The sequence below is a fragment of the Impatiens glandulifera genome, chromosome 1 (assembly GCF_907164915.1).
Source record: "Impatiens glandulifera chromosome 1, dImpGla2.1, whole genome shotgun sequence".
NCBI classification, from domain to species: domain Eukaryota; kingdom Viridiplantae; phylum Streptophyta; class Magnoliopsida; order Ericales; family Balsaminaceae; genus Impatiens; species Impatiens glandulifera.
The window spans coordinates 134,937,858-134,957,518 of record NC_061862.1 but is presented as its reverse complement, the minus strand read 5'-3'; positions in this window follow the sequence as shown (position 1 = coordinate 134,957,518).

Genomic DNA, 19,661 nt, shown 5'->3' with positions numbered 1-19,661 from the left:
TCATTCAAAAAATCTGTAACCTAATATAAGAGAAAGATGAAAGCAATATAATTTAAGAAAAAAAAAAAAATTAAAGTCCCTAAAAATTTAAGATCATTATATTTCCTATAAAAAAAAGTGTTTGCAAATTAAAAAAAACAAAACAAAATAGAGATAATAGATATGATTGTTACTTGATTCATTAGAATCGTAGAATTTATGTATAATCCCCTTGAGATAATTACACAATGACATTACAAAATTTTCTTAATAAATTTATTATCTATATACATATTAGGTTTTCTAATTATATAGATTAACTGAAAACTCAACTCTTAATACAAATATTATTTAAGATATTGTCTTTTGAAAAATAATAGACTTTTTTGAAAAAAGACTCTATATCTATAAATATTTTTTAGGCTAAATAGTAATCATTTGATGATATTGATTATCTTAAATATCTCTATCTGAGGAAGTCTAAATTGTGCCCAATATTTTCTTTCATATTTTTTATATCACCAACAATCAACAATTGACAAGTTATATTGACCATCTCTTATCCTCACTTTGAACATTTTGCTCTATCCAACTACTCTCACCTTGAATATTATGCACTAACAAACTCGTCATATTATTGATGATTACCTTTCTTCGTTTTGAACATTATGCACCAATGCATAACTAACTTGTCATTAATGACCACCATCTACCATAACTTTAAATATTTTGTTCCATCCGACTTGTTATATTATCGACCACCACATACCCTCACTTTGAGTATTTTTCTCTCTTCCGAATCATCATTATCAACCATCACATATCCTTATTTTGAATATTATTATCACCTTCTATATTTTACACCAACTCGTCATTATTGATCACCTTCTATATTTTACACCAAACAACAATTAATCTCATTTATCGCAATCACATATACCACTTATTGAGAAAGGTCTCAGCAAGAGAGAATGTGTTTGCCGCTTCAAATTTGCACCCACATATACCACCATACCTTCCCCTTCAAAAATTCTTTATTAACACTCGCTCTCAATTCTCTAAAATTCGCACCCACATAATACCTAATTTCAAATTTGTATTAGTTGAGATTTGAACCCTAGTTTGAAGTATGAAATGTGAATACGTTAAATTACTCGTTCTTGTTGAATTCAATTTATAATTTTGTATATATATATATTGTATGTAATATTTTAATTTCAACCCTGCACTAGACTACTTAAAAAATTGTTTTTCCTTAAACGGCTCGATATTACCAATATCATATCTTAATGAGGCATTATGTTTAGCCGACTTGTCATTATTGACCATCACATACCCTTTGAATATTTTGCTCTATCCAATTTGTCATTATCGACCACCACTTACTCTCACTATAAACATTTTGCTTTAGCTAACTTGTCATTATCGACCACCACTTACTCTCATTTTGAACATTTTGCTTCATCCAACTTGTCATTATTCATGACCACCACTTACCCTCACTCAGAATATTATACATTAACCAATTCGTTAATGAACACCATTTAGCCTCACTTTGGATATTTTGTTCCATCCGACTTGTCATATTATCAACCACCACCTACGCTCATTTTCAATATTATGTAATGAACTCGTCAATTATTGACCATCACCTACCCTCACTTTGGGTATTTTGCTACACCTGACTTATCGACCATCTTGTACTCTCAATTGAGCATTTTGCTCACATTTTCAACTCATCATTATTATCCACCACCCATCACTATTTAAAATATTATGCCCGAGTAATGATATAAATAATATAGGGAATGAAAAATTTTTAGACATGGAAAGGCGATTATGATTGATTACTGAGCATAATTCAAAATGTTTATTTGTTTCTCTCTTTCTTCTTCTTAAAAAAAGTTTATTCTTTTTTTCATATCCAATATTTTTATAAGATGTATTAGACTACAATTAACTAGCCCAAGATGTTATAACTTTTATATTGTACAACCATGCTAGGTTAACTTTTATCTTTTAGTAGTTTTTTTATATGGGTTGAAAGGGTTCATACTAACCATATAGCCTTCCTAAATTCAATTACTAAGTCACACATGTTAATTTTTAATTATATTTTTTTTCACAACTAACTCATAAACTTAACTTAGAGAATTTAAAAAAAAAATTAAAAGTTTAAATAATATATTAAATTATTTTATATGTTTTAAAAAAATATAATGATTTAAAATCATTATTAATTAAATATATATGTATTAATTAATATATATATTTTGTTACGAGGTAATAACATAGTAATTTACAAAAATTAATATTAATTAAATATATATCACATTAATATTATTTATTAATAAAATAGGAAGGTTATATTTATTTTATTACCAATAATATTAATACATTAAGAAAATTATGCATTAAATTATTATTATTATATATATATATATATAATTATAAGAAACAACATAATAATTCTAAATATATATGGTTAATTAAATATATATCACCTTAATATTATTTACTAGTGATATAAAAATTATAACATATTAATTTTAAATTATTATTAATTAAATATATATTATATTAGTTGTTGAAAATTTAAAAGAGGAAATTATACATTAAATTATTATATATATTTTGTAAAAGGAATAACATAATAATTTTAAATTATTATTAATTAAATATATATATATATATATATATATTATTAATAATATCATATATATTTGTTAAGAGGAATAACCTAATAATTTTAAATTGTTATTAATTAAATATATATCAAAATAATATTGTCCATGTGAAAACAAATATATATATTATATATATATTATATATCATTCAAAATATATAAATAATAATTTAATATATATATATATATAATTAATTAATAATTAATAATAATTTAAGATGATTATGTTAATTTTTGTTAAAGAAAAATATATAATAATTTAATATATTATTTATTCTATATAAATTCGCATAGTTAATTTTATAACACTACTAAAAAAGGGACCGTTACCGATATAGTTTACTGAAAACTAAAACTTTCAGTAATGGTCCCGAGAGAAAGAAATCTCTCGTTATTAAAACTAGATTCCGAGAAGTGTGTAAAACCTTTGGTGATACAAGTTTTTATCGAAAGTTTTTCAATAAACCTTCGGTTTTGACTCTCCCAAAAAAATATAAAATAACTCTAAGTGTTGAGAATGGAGTAATTGCGAAGGTTATTCAAAAAACCCTCGGTGTTTTAACTTCCCCAAATTGGTAATTGCGAAGGTTTTTCAATAAACTTTCGATTTTGACTCCTCCTAAAAAAATCGAAAATAATTTTAAGTGTTGGGAAGTGGTAATTGTGAAGGTTTTTCAATAAATCTTCGGTTTTGACTCTTCCCAAAAAAACCGAAAATAATTCTAAGTGTTGGGAAGGGCTAATTGCGAAGGTTTATTAGAAAACCTTCGGTTTTGACTCTTCCCAAAAAACTGAAAAATAATTCTAAGTGTTGGGAAGGTGTAATTGCGAAGGTTTATTGAAAAACCTTCGGTTTTGACTCTTTAAAAAAAACTGAAAATAATTCTAAGTGTTGGGAATGGGTAATTGCGAAAGTTTTTTAATAAAACTCCGGTTTTGACTCTTTTAAAAAAAACAAAAATAATTTTAAGTGTTAGGAAGGGGTAATTGCGAAGGTTTATTGGAAAACCTTCGATTTTAACTCTTCAAAAAAAAGTGAATATAATTTTAAGTGTTGGGAATGGATAATTGCGAAGGTTTATTGAAAAACTTTCGCTTTTGACTCTTCAAAAAAATGGAAAAAATTCTAAGTGTTGGGAAGGGGGTAATTGCGAAGGTTTATTGGAAAACCTTCAGTTTTGACTTTTAAAAAAAATGGAAAAAGTTCTAAGTGTTGGAAAAGGGGTAATTGCGAAGATTTATTGGAAAACCTTTAGTTTTGATTCATCCTAAAAGTAATTACCGAGAGTTTTAGAAGAACTTTCGGTAAAAACCTTACTAATTAAAATCAGATCCGCTTTTCTTTTCCCGATTATTCCAGACGCCTCTCTCTCTCTCCCCGCTCTCCGCTCTCTCGTCGCGCAGATTCTTCAACTTAAGGTTACTATATGTTAGATTTATTTATATATATATATATAAATGTTAGATTTAGATGATTTTTGTTTTAATTTTGGTTAGTATATGTTAGATTTATGGTGATTTTGTTTTAATTTTGGTTAGTATATGTTAGATTTAGGGTTTTTTTGGTATAATTTTGGTTAGTATATGTTAGATTTAGGGTTAATTTTGTTTGATTTTGGTTAGTATATGTTAGATTTATATTTATGGTTGATTTTGATTAGTATATGTTAGATTTATGGTTGATTTTGTTTGAGTTTTGGTTAGATTCATATATGTTTAGGGTTTATTTTTGTTTGAATTTTGGTTAGATTCATATGTGTTTATGGTTGTTTTTGTTTGAATTTAGGTTAGATTCAAATATGTCTTAGGTCGTTGTATTAATTAGGATTTCATTTTTATTTTGCTTAGATTCATATATGTTATATATATGAAGAATAGGGAGATGGAAGCCCAATTTATTAATGATATGCATTCAGGAGCTTATGCGGAAAACACCAAATAGACTACACAAGTCATTCCAGAACCTGCTAGCACAATTAGATGACTTTACGATCCGAGGAGAGACTTCCAGAGTCGACATAGTGTATGTCGTGGCGGACCCGATGGCTACTACTGACGTTAAACATGAGGAAATGCGAGACACCTGGCGTTGGCATTATAGCAAATTCAGTTGAGGGATATGGAAAGAGCGCAAATGCTTAGTAAAATCAAAGCGAAGAGAGTGCAAATGACGCAAAGATTGGAAAAATATGAACAACAAATTTAATTCTTCATGAGGCAGAATCAACCCCCCCTCCTCTCCCAACTACTTAGTACATTAAATTTTTTGAATAATTGTAAACATTTTGGTTCGACTGATAACATGTTTTTGGATAATTGGGTACGTTTTGTTTCGACTAATAACAGGTTGTTTGGATGATTGACTTTGGTTTAGAATTTTGGGATTATAATTATCTTTTGATCTATGAATGTTATTGTATATGTATTTGTTTACCTTATTTGAGAAATTTATTGAAAATTTTGGTTTTGACTCTTCCCAAAAAAACTAGAAAATAATTTTAAGTGTTGAGAAGGGGTAATCGCAATGGTTTATTGAAAAACTTTCGGTTTTGAATCTTCCAAAAAAACTAGAAAAAATTGAAGTGTTGGGAATGGGGGTAATTGCGAAGGTTTATTGAAAAACCTTCGCTTTTGATTCTTCTAAAAAAAAAACTGGAAAAAATTCTAAGTGTTGGGAAGGGATAATTGCAAAGGTTTATTGAAAAACATTCACTTTTGACTATTACCAAACAAACTGGAAAAATTCTAAGTGTTGGGAAGGGTAATTGCGAAGATTTATTGAAAAACCTTCGGTTTTGATTCTTCAAAAAAAAACTGGAAAAAGTCTAAGTGTTGGGAAGGGGGTAATTGCGAAAGTTTATTGAAAAACATTCTCTTTTGACTCTTCTAAAAAAATGGAAAAAATTCTAAGTGTTGAGAAGGGGTAATAGCAAAGATTTATTGAAAAACTTTCGCTTTTGACTTTTCCCAAAAAATCTGGAAAAAATTATAAGTGTTGAGAAGGGTAATTGCGAAATTTTATTTAAAAACCTTTGCTTTTGACTCTTCCCAAAAAAATAGAAAAAATTCTAAGTGTTGGGAAGGGGTAATTGCGAAGGTTTATTGGAACCTTCGTTTTTTATTATTTTCCAAAAAAACTGAAATATTTTTTAAGTGTTGGGAAGGAGTAATTGCGAAATTTATTGAAAAACCTTCATTTTTTACTCTTCCCAAAAAAACTGGAAAAAATTCTAAGTGTTGGGAAAAGGATAATTGCGAAGGATTGTTGAAAAACTTTCACTTTTGACTCTTCCAAAAAAAACAGGAAAATTTTCTAAGTGTTAGGGAAGGGGTAATTGTGAAGGTTTATTGGTTTATTGATAAATCTTCGCTTTTGACTCTTCCAAAAAAAAACAAGAAAAAAAATCTAAGAGTTGAGAAAGAGTGATTGCGAAGGTTTATTGAAAAACTTTCTCTTTTGACTCTTCCCAAAAAACATTATGTTAAAGGTCAAAACCGAGAGATATGTGAAAATCTCTCGGTTTTGAATGTAAGTACCGAAAGTTAATTGATTTGTTTTCAGTATTCATCCCCTCTTTTATTTGATTTTTTGCTATTCTGTTTGTCTAAACTCCTAATCATATCAAGTGTGTGTTATTTTTTAAGAATAAGGATTGTGTTTAATGGTATAAATGTATATGATTGTGTTTGATTATATAAAGGAGTGTATATGTATGTTTGTGTTTGATGATCATATGAATGTGTGTAATGTTTGATTATAAGGATGTGTTGGGCTTGTGTAATGTTTTAAGGATATCAAATGTGTTAAATTATTGTTGTTCAAGGTTATTAGAAAGTGAAACAACAATTATATAACAATTTATGAAGTGATAATACCGAAATATATACCATTAACGTTTGGTATTTGTCTTCTATATCGAAATATGTTTAGAAAGCTTTAGGTATTACCACTTCATTATTTATTAATTTAATTGGTGTTTCACTTTCTAATTCAGACTCTTTACTAAACTAATCAAATGTGTGTCATTTTTTAAGAATATGGATTGTGTTTAATGTTATAATGTATATGATTGTGTTTGATTATATAAAAAAGTGTATATGTATGTTTGTGTTTGATGATCATATGAATGTGTGTAATGTTTGATTATAAGGATATGTTGGGAATGTGTAATATTTTAAGGATATCAAATGTGTTAAATTAATGTTGTTCAAGGTTATTAGACAGTGAAACGACAAGTAATTTAACAATTTATGAAGTGGTAATCCCGAAATATTTAAGTGTATTTTTTGGTAATATTATTAAAAACCGAGAGATATACACCAATTTCTCGGTTTTCTCTATTTAAAATTAATTGTACATTTGTCAAAACCGAGAGATTTAAACATATCTCTCGGAATCTAAAATGATCAAAACTGAGAGATATGTCTAAATCTCTCGGAATTAAGGATTTGATCAAAACTGAGAGTTATATGAAAACTCTCGGAATTAATCAATTAATCAAAACCGAAAGTTTTCATACTTTCAGTAATGACCTAATTAAATAAATAAATAACCTTCTTCTTCTCTTCTACTTTTCGCCCGATTTCTTTTCTCTCAATAGCTTCCGCTCGATTTCTTCTCTCCCTGATAGCTTTCGCCTGCGCCGTCTGCTGCCATCCGACGATGCCATCCAGTTGAAGACGTCGCCGCCCGAAGAAGACGACACCGCCAAGACGTCACGCCTCTTGAAGCCGCCACCGTCGCTTGAAGTCGCCTCTTGCCGCCGCCCATCTGATGAAGATCTTCCGCCGCCTCCGCACCTCCACCTGCATTTCAAGGTCATATTAGTTTATATTTTGGTTAGATGTTATATAATTAAGTTAATTAATGTTAGATTAGGTTGATTAATGTTAGATTAAGTTATATGTTATATATTTATGTTGATTTAGTTGTATTCATGTTAGATTAGGTTGATTCATGTTAGATTAGGTTATATGTCATATATTAGGCTGATTTGGTTTGATTAATGTTAGATTATGTTGGAATGAGTTTTGATTTATGTTATATGTTATATATTGATGTTGATTTAGGTTATATATTAGGTCAGATTTATGGTTAATGCGTTATATATTGAGTTTGATTTAGGTTATATTTTGGTTAGATTAATGGATATTTGGTTTGATTGATGTTAAAAATTGGTTTATATTGAGTTTGATTTAGGTTATACTTTGGTTAGATTAATGGATATTTGGGTTTGATTGATGTTTGATTAGGTTTGATTAATGATAAAAATTGGTTTATATTGAGTTTGATTAAGTTATATTTTGGTTAGATGAATGGATATTTTGTTAGATTTATGGATATTTGGTTTGATTGATGTTTGATTAGGTTTGTTTAATGTTTAAAATTGGTTTATATTGAGTTTGATTTAGGTTATATTTTGGTTAGATTTATGGATATTTGGTTAGATTTATGGGTATTTGGTTTGATTTATGGTTAATATGTTATATATTGATGTTGATTTAGGTTATATATTAGGTTAGATTTATGGTTAATATGTTATATATTGAGTTTGATTCATGTTATATTTTTACTAGATTTATGGATTTATGTTAGAATTATGTAAGATAAATGTAAGCCTAATTTAGATCATGTTAAGTAAATAATAATGTGAGTTGTTTTCCATCTTATTAGAAAGATGGATGTACCCGATAAAACATGGATGACCTTATGTCGAGATCATCTAGATTACGAGGAAATGGTTGACAAATTCCTCGAGTTTTCAGTGAGTAGTACAAGACGACAAACAGTGAAATGTCCTTGCGTGAAATATTTAAACACGACGTCTATGGAAATAGACGATGTGAAGACTCACCTCATCATTTATGAAATAAATATTCATTATGAATTCTGGTATTTTCATGGAGAAAAGAGACTTACTACTAACGTGGTTAATGATGATGATGCCGATGACTTGGATGATGATGATGGTCAATCGGAGGATGTCGTGCCAGAATTCAACGATCTTAGAACGGAGATGAATAATATAGTCAATGAAGAGGTCAATGAAGAACGTTATATGCAAGATTTTATTAACGATATGTTCTCCAACGTTAATGATGGCCCGAACAACCATGAACCAGTCGAAGATGCGTAGAGATTTTATAAATTGCTTGATGATTCTAAACGGCCATTGTATGAAGGTGCTTGAATAACGAAATCATCAGCACTACTGAAACTCCTTCACATAAAGAATGTCGGTCAATGGACAAATGCTTCTTTTGATATGTTGTTGCGTCTACTTAAAGATGACATATTACCGATGAACGCTCAATTTCCAAACTCGTACTAAAAATGTAAAAAGCTCATTACAAATATTGGGATTAAGTATGAGAAGATAAATGCATGTAAGAACAATTGTATGCTATTTTGCAAGGACGACAAAAATGTAGAGTCTTATAGAGTTTACAACCTTTCTAGATGGAAAATCGACCAAACAAGTGGGGCAGTTTGAAAAAAGAAAAATGGGAAATTCATGCCACTAAGGTGTTAAGATATTTCTCATTAATACCAAGACTACAAAGACTTTACATGCCTAAAAAACTGCTCCAATGATGAGATTGCATAAGGAAGGAAGAGTTGATAGTGATACGTTCAGACATCCGACTAATTCATTAACTTGGAAAATGTTTAATAAAAATTATAAAGATTTCACGTCGGACTCTCGAAGCGTGAGACTGAGTTTATCGACAGTTAACATGTTTACACTTATTTATTGTTTGTATTTATTTACATAAAATTTTGAATTTGATAATTTTGAAAAATCTTCCGCCCGCAAGAGACGGGGGAAGAACAAAAATATTGCTCTATTTAGGAGGCCACCGAGGACGAAGATTGCTCTGACTTTTAGAGAGGTAGAGGGGAGGCCTAACGGTGGTGATTGAAGACGTATGTGGTCTAGACATTTGGGGTCGGTGGTGCGGGACCCCTCAACCATCTCACACCGTCTGCTGAAATGGAAGACACTAAGTGCTGACCAATTTGATTCACTTTGGTTTGTTATGGCAGTGATAATTACTTAATTATACATTAATCATTCAATACTTTTTTTTATAACATTTGAATGTTTTATTTTTCAGGATCCATTCGAGAGTACTAATGGTTCTATTGATTAAAATCTAGCGACCGGATTGGCACACGTCTGACAGATATGGGATAGGTGGCGCTCTGATTTGAACATGGATTATTCCGAGTTCATCAAGGAGACGAGGCGGTGGTACTTGTCAATCCCCCACGAGACTACGATTCAGTTGATTGAGAGTTCGTGCGTCGGAACCATTACTTCACGGATAAACTTAAGGTAAGGTTTCATAATTCAAATAAAATCCGATATCAATTATTCTAACTTCATTTTTTATTTCAAATGCAGAGAAACAGTCGTACCAATGTTGTTAACAGGAATAAACTTAAATTCCTGCATCATACTAGAAGTAGACCATTTTCACAAGTGAAAGAAGAGTTGGTATGTACATTATTTCTAATAACTTAATATAAAGAATGTTATTAATTTTATAAATCATTTATTTTAACAGACGCTTGAAATAGGACGGACCTCCTCCGTTGTTGAAGTTTTCAAGAGGACCCGTACCCCAAAACCTACGAAAGAAAATCCCAACCCGATCACGGACGAGCGAGCGCAAGAGAAAATTGTAAGTTAATTGAATTTAAATAAATTATATATAGCTATCTAACTTATTTATTATATAAATGAAAATTTATTTCAAATGTGCAGACAGAGATGGAGGAAGTAAGAATCAACGAATCAGATATCTCTGACTTCGAATTGACGGAGAGAGTGTTCGGACGCCAAATGCATGTGATAGTGATCGGTATGGGATCCGGCGTCTGACCCACACACTTTCGAGATGATCGTCGGAGTGACAACAATTCTCAACGATCCACTGATCGTTTGTTGGAGGAGAATGAAAAACTAAAAAAAGATGTGAGAACTATGACGATGACAATTGAGGAAATTCAAAGGAGGGAGATGGAGAAATCGGAAAGGGAGATGAAAAGAGAGGAAAGGGAGAGTGAAATGGAAGCGGAGAGGGTGAAAATGAAAAAAATGGACAAATATGAAGAACAAATTGAGTTCTTAATGAGGCAGTATCAACCTTCTCCTCCTCCTCTTCCACCAACTAGTTAGTATCTTATAGTTTTTGGAAAAAAAACGTTTTAATTACATGTTATTTAGATTATTGAGTTTGGTCTAGAATTTTGGAACTATGAATGTTATTGTATTGGTTTGGCTGAACATGTTTTGGTTTATGAATGTATTGACTTTGGCTAAACAGGTTTGGATTGCGGAAAACGGCCGGCCTATTTGAGACATTTATAGGGGAGATACCGAGAGTAATTAGGAAGATCTCGATTTTTTCCTTCAAGAAAACCGAGAGTTATTTGAAAAACTCTCGGTTTTCTTGAAATGGAAAAATTGAGAGTTTTCTAAATAACTCTCGGTTTTATTGAAAGGAAAATTCGAGAGTTGCCTAATTACTCTCGGGTTTATTTGAAAAGGGAAAACAAACAATTTTTTGAATATCTCTCAGTTTTTCTTGAAAAGAAAAAACTGAGAGTTTTACTAATAACTTTTAGGTTTATTTGAAAGGGAAAACCGATAGTTTTCCAATATCTCTCGAGTTTATTTGAAAGGGAAAAATCGAAAGTTTTCTAAACAACCCTCGGTTTTCCTCTATCAAGAAAAACCAAGATATTTCCAAATACCTCTCGGTTTCTCTCTCTAATATCTAAACCGGAAGATTTACGAAATCTCTTGGTAACACTCAATTATATTTACCGAGAGTGGTGATACCGACGAATGCAGAGTTACTCAAACTCTCAGTATTATGTCTTTACCGAGAGATATAGGGTCATTACCTAGAGATGGTACTCTCGATAATAACCTTTTTTTCACTAGTGTAAGTTAAGTGGGAGAGAAAGAAACTTAAAGAATGACATGTGTCAATTAGGAATTAAATTCAGGTATTATATATATATATATATATATATATATATATATATATATATATATATATATATATATATATATATATATATATATATATATATATATATATATATATATATATAAAAGTAACATCTAACTAACTAAATATATTAGTACTTGATTAGTTTGAACTGTATTTATTTTAAATAGAATGAAGTAAATATTTATAATACAAATTTCAATTAAGATAAATTATTAAATATTTTTTAAAATAATAAAAAGTTGAAGGGAAAGAAATTATTAAATACTTTTGACATTTATAATTTAAAATTAAGGAGAGGAACAATTGGACCATAAGTTTTTTTTATTAGTTGATTTCAATTTATAAATTTGTGCATTATATATTTATTTTACGTAAGCTTTTGACCATCTGGACAATTAGTATATTGATTAACATGATATTTATACTTATTCTTGACTCTGAGTAAATTAGTATATTGATCAACATGATATTTATACTTATACTTATTTACAGTGAAACGAACATTCAAAACAAAAAAAAAAAAAGTATTTTAACATTCATTACTAAAAATACATTAATATATATGATTATATATGTAAAATAGTATTTATCTAGCATAAAACATAGTTTAATTATGTGTTAAAATTATTTTATAAGAAATTAATACAAAATTTTAACATTAATTTATTTATATTTATTTTTATGTTAAAATTTAAAATATAAAATTTTATTAGTTTAATTGGTTAAAATTTTGAACTTATATTATTAATTTGTTAATAATGTCATACTTCATAAAATTTAGGTTGAATTTAATATATAAAGTTTTATTAACCTAGTGTTAAAATGTTATATTTATATTATTAGATTGCATGTTTAAAATTTATATATAATATTTTTAGTTATATTTATTAAATTTAACAGTTTCAATTTATGGGTGGGTCAAACTACTACCCAAATATTTATTTATTATCACATATATATTCAAATTTATAACAGATATCGACTCAACAAATTAAAACAATTTGGAATTAAGTATCATGTTATTATATATATATGTAACCGTTTTAATTTTATAGGTGACTCAATTTACGACTCAATCCAAATATTCATTTACTCTCATATATAAAATATGAGTTCATAGTTATGAATAATACATACTTACACGTAAAATCAAAATCGATTATTCCAAAACAAAAATTGAAAAATACGTGAATTAAAAGAAATATAAAAAATATTATAGTAAGATTTATCTCACTAAAAAATATCCTTAAAAGAAAATGAAAAGTTATTTTAAAAACACCCAAATCCTTTGTTGGGTCAAATTAGTTTGACTAACGATATTTTAATAATGTATTAGTAAAACATTAATTAAGAAAGAAGCTAAGTCGTCTAATTGTTTGTGCATGTGCATCAAAATACGCTAAGCTAGACTTAGCTTGAAACATGCCTATTAGACGTGTTGTTTATTAGACGCGCTGCTAGTTAGACATGCAGTCTAACAGATACGTAGTTAAACGTGCAATCTAACAGATACGTAGTTAGACGGACAGTCTAACAGATACATAGTTAGACGTGTAATCTAACAGATACGTAGTTGGACGTGCAGTCTAACAGGTACGTAGTTGGACGTGCAGTCTAACAGATACGTAGTTAGACATGTAGTCTAACAAGTACATACGTAGTTGAACGTGCAGTCTAACAGATACATAGTTGTACGTGCAGTCTAAAAGATACGTAGTTAGATGTGCAGTCTAAAAGATACGTAGTTAGACGTGTAGTCTAACGAATGAAAGTTAGACGTAGAACGTCTAACTCCTTCAGACTAGTCTGAAGTGACCCGTAGTTAGACGTGTCGTCTAACTCCATTAGACTTGGTGGTATAATGGATCCCGCTATTAGACGTGGGCGTCTAACTTCATTAGACTTGGCAGTCTAATGGAGCACGTCTAATGCCTCACTTCAGTAGTTGCTTGAAGTTAACATTCGTCTACCCACGGTCAACTAGTTGTACGCTACTCCTGCTCCACTCATCCATGCAGATCAGTACGATAGTTAGTTGCATCCAATGAATGAATGTCAGGTAAGTAAATATTCTTTCCACTACTTGTTCCTTGCAGGACAATTCTAGAAGAATATCCGGCGCACTACCAGATTAGTAAAACCACGATCTTTGTGTATAGAGTGTGTTGTAGGCTTTCCAATGGGTGCTTGCCACGTTTCAATTCATAAGATTCAACTGTTGGTACATGTCTTCTATTTAAATATCTTCAAGGACAACGGATGAGCTGTCGGACTTACACACTATCTTACGAATTGCTTACTTGCTTACTGATTTTGTACATCAAGAGAGAGATACAATCAAAACATTGTCTAGTTGAGTGATATTCTTAAACATACTGTAAGTTGAATAGATTCTGTTCTGTTCTACAGTTAGCTAGCAAGGAAACTATATTTGATTCAAAGAAAATTATAGTGAATCCTTCTGATGGTTAGAAAAAAGGGTGACGTAGGAGAGTTTGCTCCGAACATCCATTAACAACCTGCTGTGTCTTTTACATTTTGTCTTCTTCACTATCATTGGTTTTTAGCTTCAAACCTGAGCAAACGTTTCCGAACTTGAATCGCTTCAAGAGTTTGCAAGGGTTTGTGAAGAATAGAAAGTGATATAAATCTCTAACAAGATTTCTATCAAATCATTTTTCAAGAAGTTGTCATCAATAGTTAAACCCCCGTTCTATTGGTGTCACCAATCATTTCAATTGGTATTAGTGCTCTGTTTTCTATTCTCAAGCATCAAAACCTGAATCATGTCTATCATCAATGAGATCCCTTTGCTTTCGAAAGAAAACTACGATTATTGGATGATAAGAATGCAAGCTCACTTGGCTTCTCTTGATTTTGATATGTGGAGTGTCATTACGAACGGTCCCATAAAGATTGCGAAGCCAAGATGTGAGTGGACAACGGAAGATAAGATGACCAACAACTTTGATAACGTTGCCAAAGATATCCTATATCAATCAATCAACATGAATATATTCTGCGAGATCAAATCCTGATCCTCTGCTAAAGATATTTGGGAGAAGTTGATTCAGATTTATGGCTGTAACGTCCAAACTAAGAAGAACCAGAAAGATCAGAAAGTTTTCATGTGTGCTAAAAATAAGTCCAAATGGGCCGATAGAGATTCAAAGGATTCACCTATTGAAAAATATACAGAAGTCGTTACATGCTTGATGGTAGATGATCAATCCAAGGTACATGTGAGTGATTGCCTGGAGGACTCTATTTGGTATCTGGACTGCGACTGTTCCAGACACATGATAGGAAACAGACGGCTTCTTACTGATATAGCAGATTGTTCAGGTCCTAAGATCACTTTTGGTGACAACAAGAAGGGTAAAACCATGGGTAAGGGTAAGATTATCCATGGTAATCTAACCATTAATGATGTCTTACTTGTTGACAATCTATGTTATAACTTGATTAATATTAGTCAACTATGTGATAACGGTTTGTTAGTTGATTTTCAAACTCATGCATGCCTAGTTAAGGATCAACATGGTAATACTTTATTAACTAGAAGTAGGGTAGGAAATTCTTTTAAATGAACTGGCAAAATAAAACATCTGACCCTATTTGAATGATTGTCAAGAATGACTAGAAATGGTTATGGCATAAAAGGTTAAACCATCTAAATTTTAAAACCATCAACAACATTTGTTCGAATAATTATTATTCGGTTTGCCTAAACTACAGTTTTCTAAGGACAAAGTTTGTACTTCTTGCCAGTTAGGCAAATAGGGAAGATCATCGTTCAAAAGTAAAGGGAAATCTCAATCCAGTCGTTGCTTAGAACTGTTACAAATGGATCTGTTTGGTCCAATTCCTGTAAAGAGTCTAGGAGGAATGAGATTTACCCTAATTGTTATTGATGATTTTTCACGATTTACATGGGTAGCATTTTTGCAATCAAAGGATAAAACTGCTGAAATTTTGATTAAAATCTTTAAAAGAATTCAGAACCAGAAATCTTTAAGTATTGCTTGCATTAGAAGTGATCAGGGAACTGAGTTCACCAACAAACGTTTATCCTCTTATCTCGAGGAGTCTGGTATTAGGCACGAGTTGTCTAGTGCCAGAACTCCACAGCAGAATGACATTGCTGAGAGGAGAGTGAGGACACTAAAGGAAACAGCGAGATCTATGCTTGCTGAATCAGATGTTCATCAGAGACTCTAGGCAAAAGCCATAAACACAGCTTGCTACCCACAAAATCGGTCAATAATCAACAAACATTTTGATAAAACATCTTATGAACTATTTTACAGAAGAATTCCTATAATGTCTTATTTTAAAGTATTTGGGTGTAAATGGTTTATTCATAACAATGGGAAGAATTATCTTACTGCTTTTGATTCTAAAGTAGATGATGGATTCATGTTGGGATATTCCTCAGTAAGCAAGGCTTACAGAGTATATAACAACAAAACTCAAACGGTTGAGGAATCCATACACGTTGTTTTTGATGAGTCTGTTGAAAGTAATTTTATTGATCCCGTCGACCTTGCTAACAGATTAGAAGCGACAAGTCTTGAATCTGTGTGTGAGGATGAAGCTCTAGCTAAACGGATTTCATTATTTGATCTTGTGGCTGATCCGGTTGAGAACCAATCAGACGTTCAAAATCCTATTCAACAAGATGTTGAGAGTTCGGACGGCACAGAGCCATCTGGTCAGATGACTAATCCTTTAGGACCCAACTTCAGATGGAACAAGAATCATCCACCATAATTGATCATCGGAAATCATAACTCTCCTCGTAGGATAATATGTCAATTGATGGATGAAATGGTCAATGCTGCCTTTATTTCTCAAATTGAACCCAAAAAAATTGGTGAAGCAATGCTTGATCCATATTGGATCAATGCTATGCAGGAGGAGTTAAACCAATTTGTGAGAAATATAGTGTGGCATCTAACTCCAAGACCGACTAATCAATCAGTTATTAGAACTAGATGGGTCTTTAGAAACAAGCTTAGTGAAGATGGCCTAGTTATTAGAAACAAAGTCTGATTGATTGTTCAAGGATACATATAGGAGGAAGGCATCGACTTTGTTGAGTCTTTTGCATCAGTAGCTAGACTTAAGGCAATTAGAATCTTCCTATCCTATGCATCATTTAAGAATTTTAAGGTTTTTCAAATGGATGTAAAAAGTGCATTTTTAAATGGTGAACTAAATGAAGATGTTTATGTTGAGTAACCACTCGGTTTTGTAGATCACACTTACCAAATCATGTTTTTAAACTTGAAAAAGCTTTATATGGTTTGAAATAAGCTTCTAGAGATTGGTATGATACTTTGACTAATTTTTTGTTTGATCATGATTTTATTATTAGAACTATTGATAAAACACTATTTAGATTTACTAAAGTTCTCACATCCTGCTTGTTCAAGTATATATTGATGACATTATATTTAGATCAACTAACCCCAAATTGTGTAAGAAATTTGCCAAGCTGATGCAAGACAAATTCGAAATGAGCATGATGGGAGAATTAACCTTCTTCCTCGGCCATCAAGTTCGTCAGCTGGAAAAAGGAACATTCATCAATCAAGCCAAATACACCAAAGAGCTACTGAAGAAGTTCGGGATGGAGAACTGCTTTACTACAGCTACTCTAATGAGCTTCTCCAGCAAGCTAGACAAAGATGATGGTAGACAGGGTGTAGACATCACTACCTATAGAGATCATATCGGATCCTTACTCTATCTCACTGCCAGCAGGCCATACATTCAATTTGTTGTTGGTGTCGGTGGAAGATTCCAGACTAATCATAAACTCTCTCACTTTACCGCTACTAAACGCATTCTGGAATATTTGAAAGGAGCTCAAAATGTGGGACTGTGGTATCCGAAGGATTCCAGTTTCAATTTAACTAGTTTCTCAGATGCAGACTATGCAGGGTGATAAATTTATAGGAAAAGCACGAGTGGAACGTGTCAGTTCCTTGGAGATCATCTAATCTCATGGTTCAGCAAGAAGCAGACGTCGGTTACCACGTCTACAGCTGAAGCAGACGTCGCTTGCCACGTCTACAACTGAAGTAGAGTACCTTGCTGTAGGTAGTTGTTGCTCTCAGCTCTTGTGGGTTCAATAATAGCTAAGGGACTATGGAATTAAGGCAGAAGAATCTCAAATTTTCTACGACAACACAAATGCTATAGCCATCACCTACAATCCAGTTCTGCATTCTCGGACAAAGCACATCGAAATCATACATCATTTCATCCGAGAGCATGTCAGTTAGAAGCAGATTCGCTTTGAATACATCTCAAGAGATCAACAAACTGCAGACATCTTCACGAAGCCTCTACCCGAGACTAAGTTTTCTCACTTTAGAAATATCTTAGTACTTGTTGATCTTGATTGATGACAGACAAGTAGACAGAGGTCTCAATACATCCAATGGATCAGTAACTTAAGAAGCACAACTACTTAGACGTGAGTTTTCTCAAGCAGTTTTTATCTTCATTTGGATTCATGTCTTGGTTAATAACCTGCGCAGTTAGACGCCGACGTCTAATAGACGTTTATAAGACAATGCAATTGGAAGCTCACGTCTAACCAAACACACATGTAGCACGTGGTGTATATGCGTAATTAGACGTTCAAAGTCTAATAGACTTTTGACCGTTTATAAGACAAATATGATTAGACGTTGACGTCTAATAGACGTATATCCAAATTAGAAGTAAAGAATGTAGAAAATAAATTAGACGTCTAACTACTTATGTAATTAGAATATTCATCTTCTAGCTATTGAGACAGCTGTCCACTGCCACTGTATCTGTCCATGTACTTTTCCCGCCAAAAATAAAACAGTCACATCTCAAATGGATTAAAGACATGTGTCTTTCAATGTTTAAAGAGTGACTAGTACTTTTGATGACTTTCCACTACACGTCTAACATTAATAACACTCTTTCATGATTAATATTAAATGATAGCTGCATCTCTTAGGAATAGGTTTCTTAAGTTTTTGATGGTTCATATAATCATAGTTAAAGGTCACACGTTAGCTCTCTTGTATTTAAGAAACAGTCATACTCAAAGGATTGAGTATCTCATTTCTGAATCCCCGATTCTCTCTCTAAGAAATCATTCTTTTAGACTTCGAATCCCTAAGATCTTTCCTTCATCTTGCGAAAATGTCTTCTATTTCTCCAAAATCTCTTCAAATAGATTTTAAGTCTTTCTCTACCTTGGTGATTCCAGAAATGATTTCAATGTTTGAATCTTTAAAAGCTTCTGGGTTAAAGACATTTCTATGTACCCACTGCATCTTTCACGAACAGGCGGTTCATGAATTCTTTGAAATTGCTGGATTTCATCATAACAAGTATATCCATGCATCTATTCTTGGTAAAAGTGTTTGATTTTTAGAGGAAATATTTTCCATGTTCTTCTGGCTTCCAACTGAAGGGATCTATGAGTTCCCTCCCTCCTTTAATGAAATATTGTCCGAGATGAAACTCGTTTTCTCGGATCAATCGTTTGAAGGGAATTTCTTTCGGTCGCCTCTCACGGAAAGAGTTCATATCTAAAGGTTGAGTTTGCCCTACTCAACGGCATCATCTCAAAATCCATTCTTGCTAAGGATTCCTCATACATCTACTACAACAAAGTTTTTGAAATAATGGTGGCTATCACAAGGGGTGTAGCCATCAACTGGTCGAAAGTTCTTTTCAACAATCTGGTGAAAATGATTTCTTCTCGTAAGAAAATCTATGGATACGATGCTCCTCTCAGCACGTTCCTTTGTTGTCTCCTCTCTGAAGCCGGTCACGGCTTTCACTTCAATCCTTCCAAAGTCTTGAACAACCAAAAGGTTCTCGACTATGTTCTGTGGGTAGGTAGGCTCGGGTTGAAGAGACGAAACCGGGCAGCATATCTGGCTGAAAGGGCATATTAGGATACCTT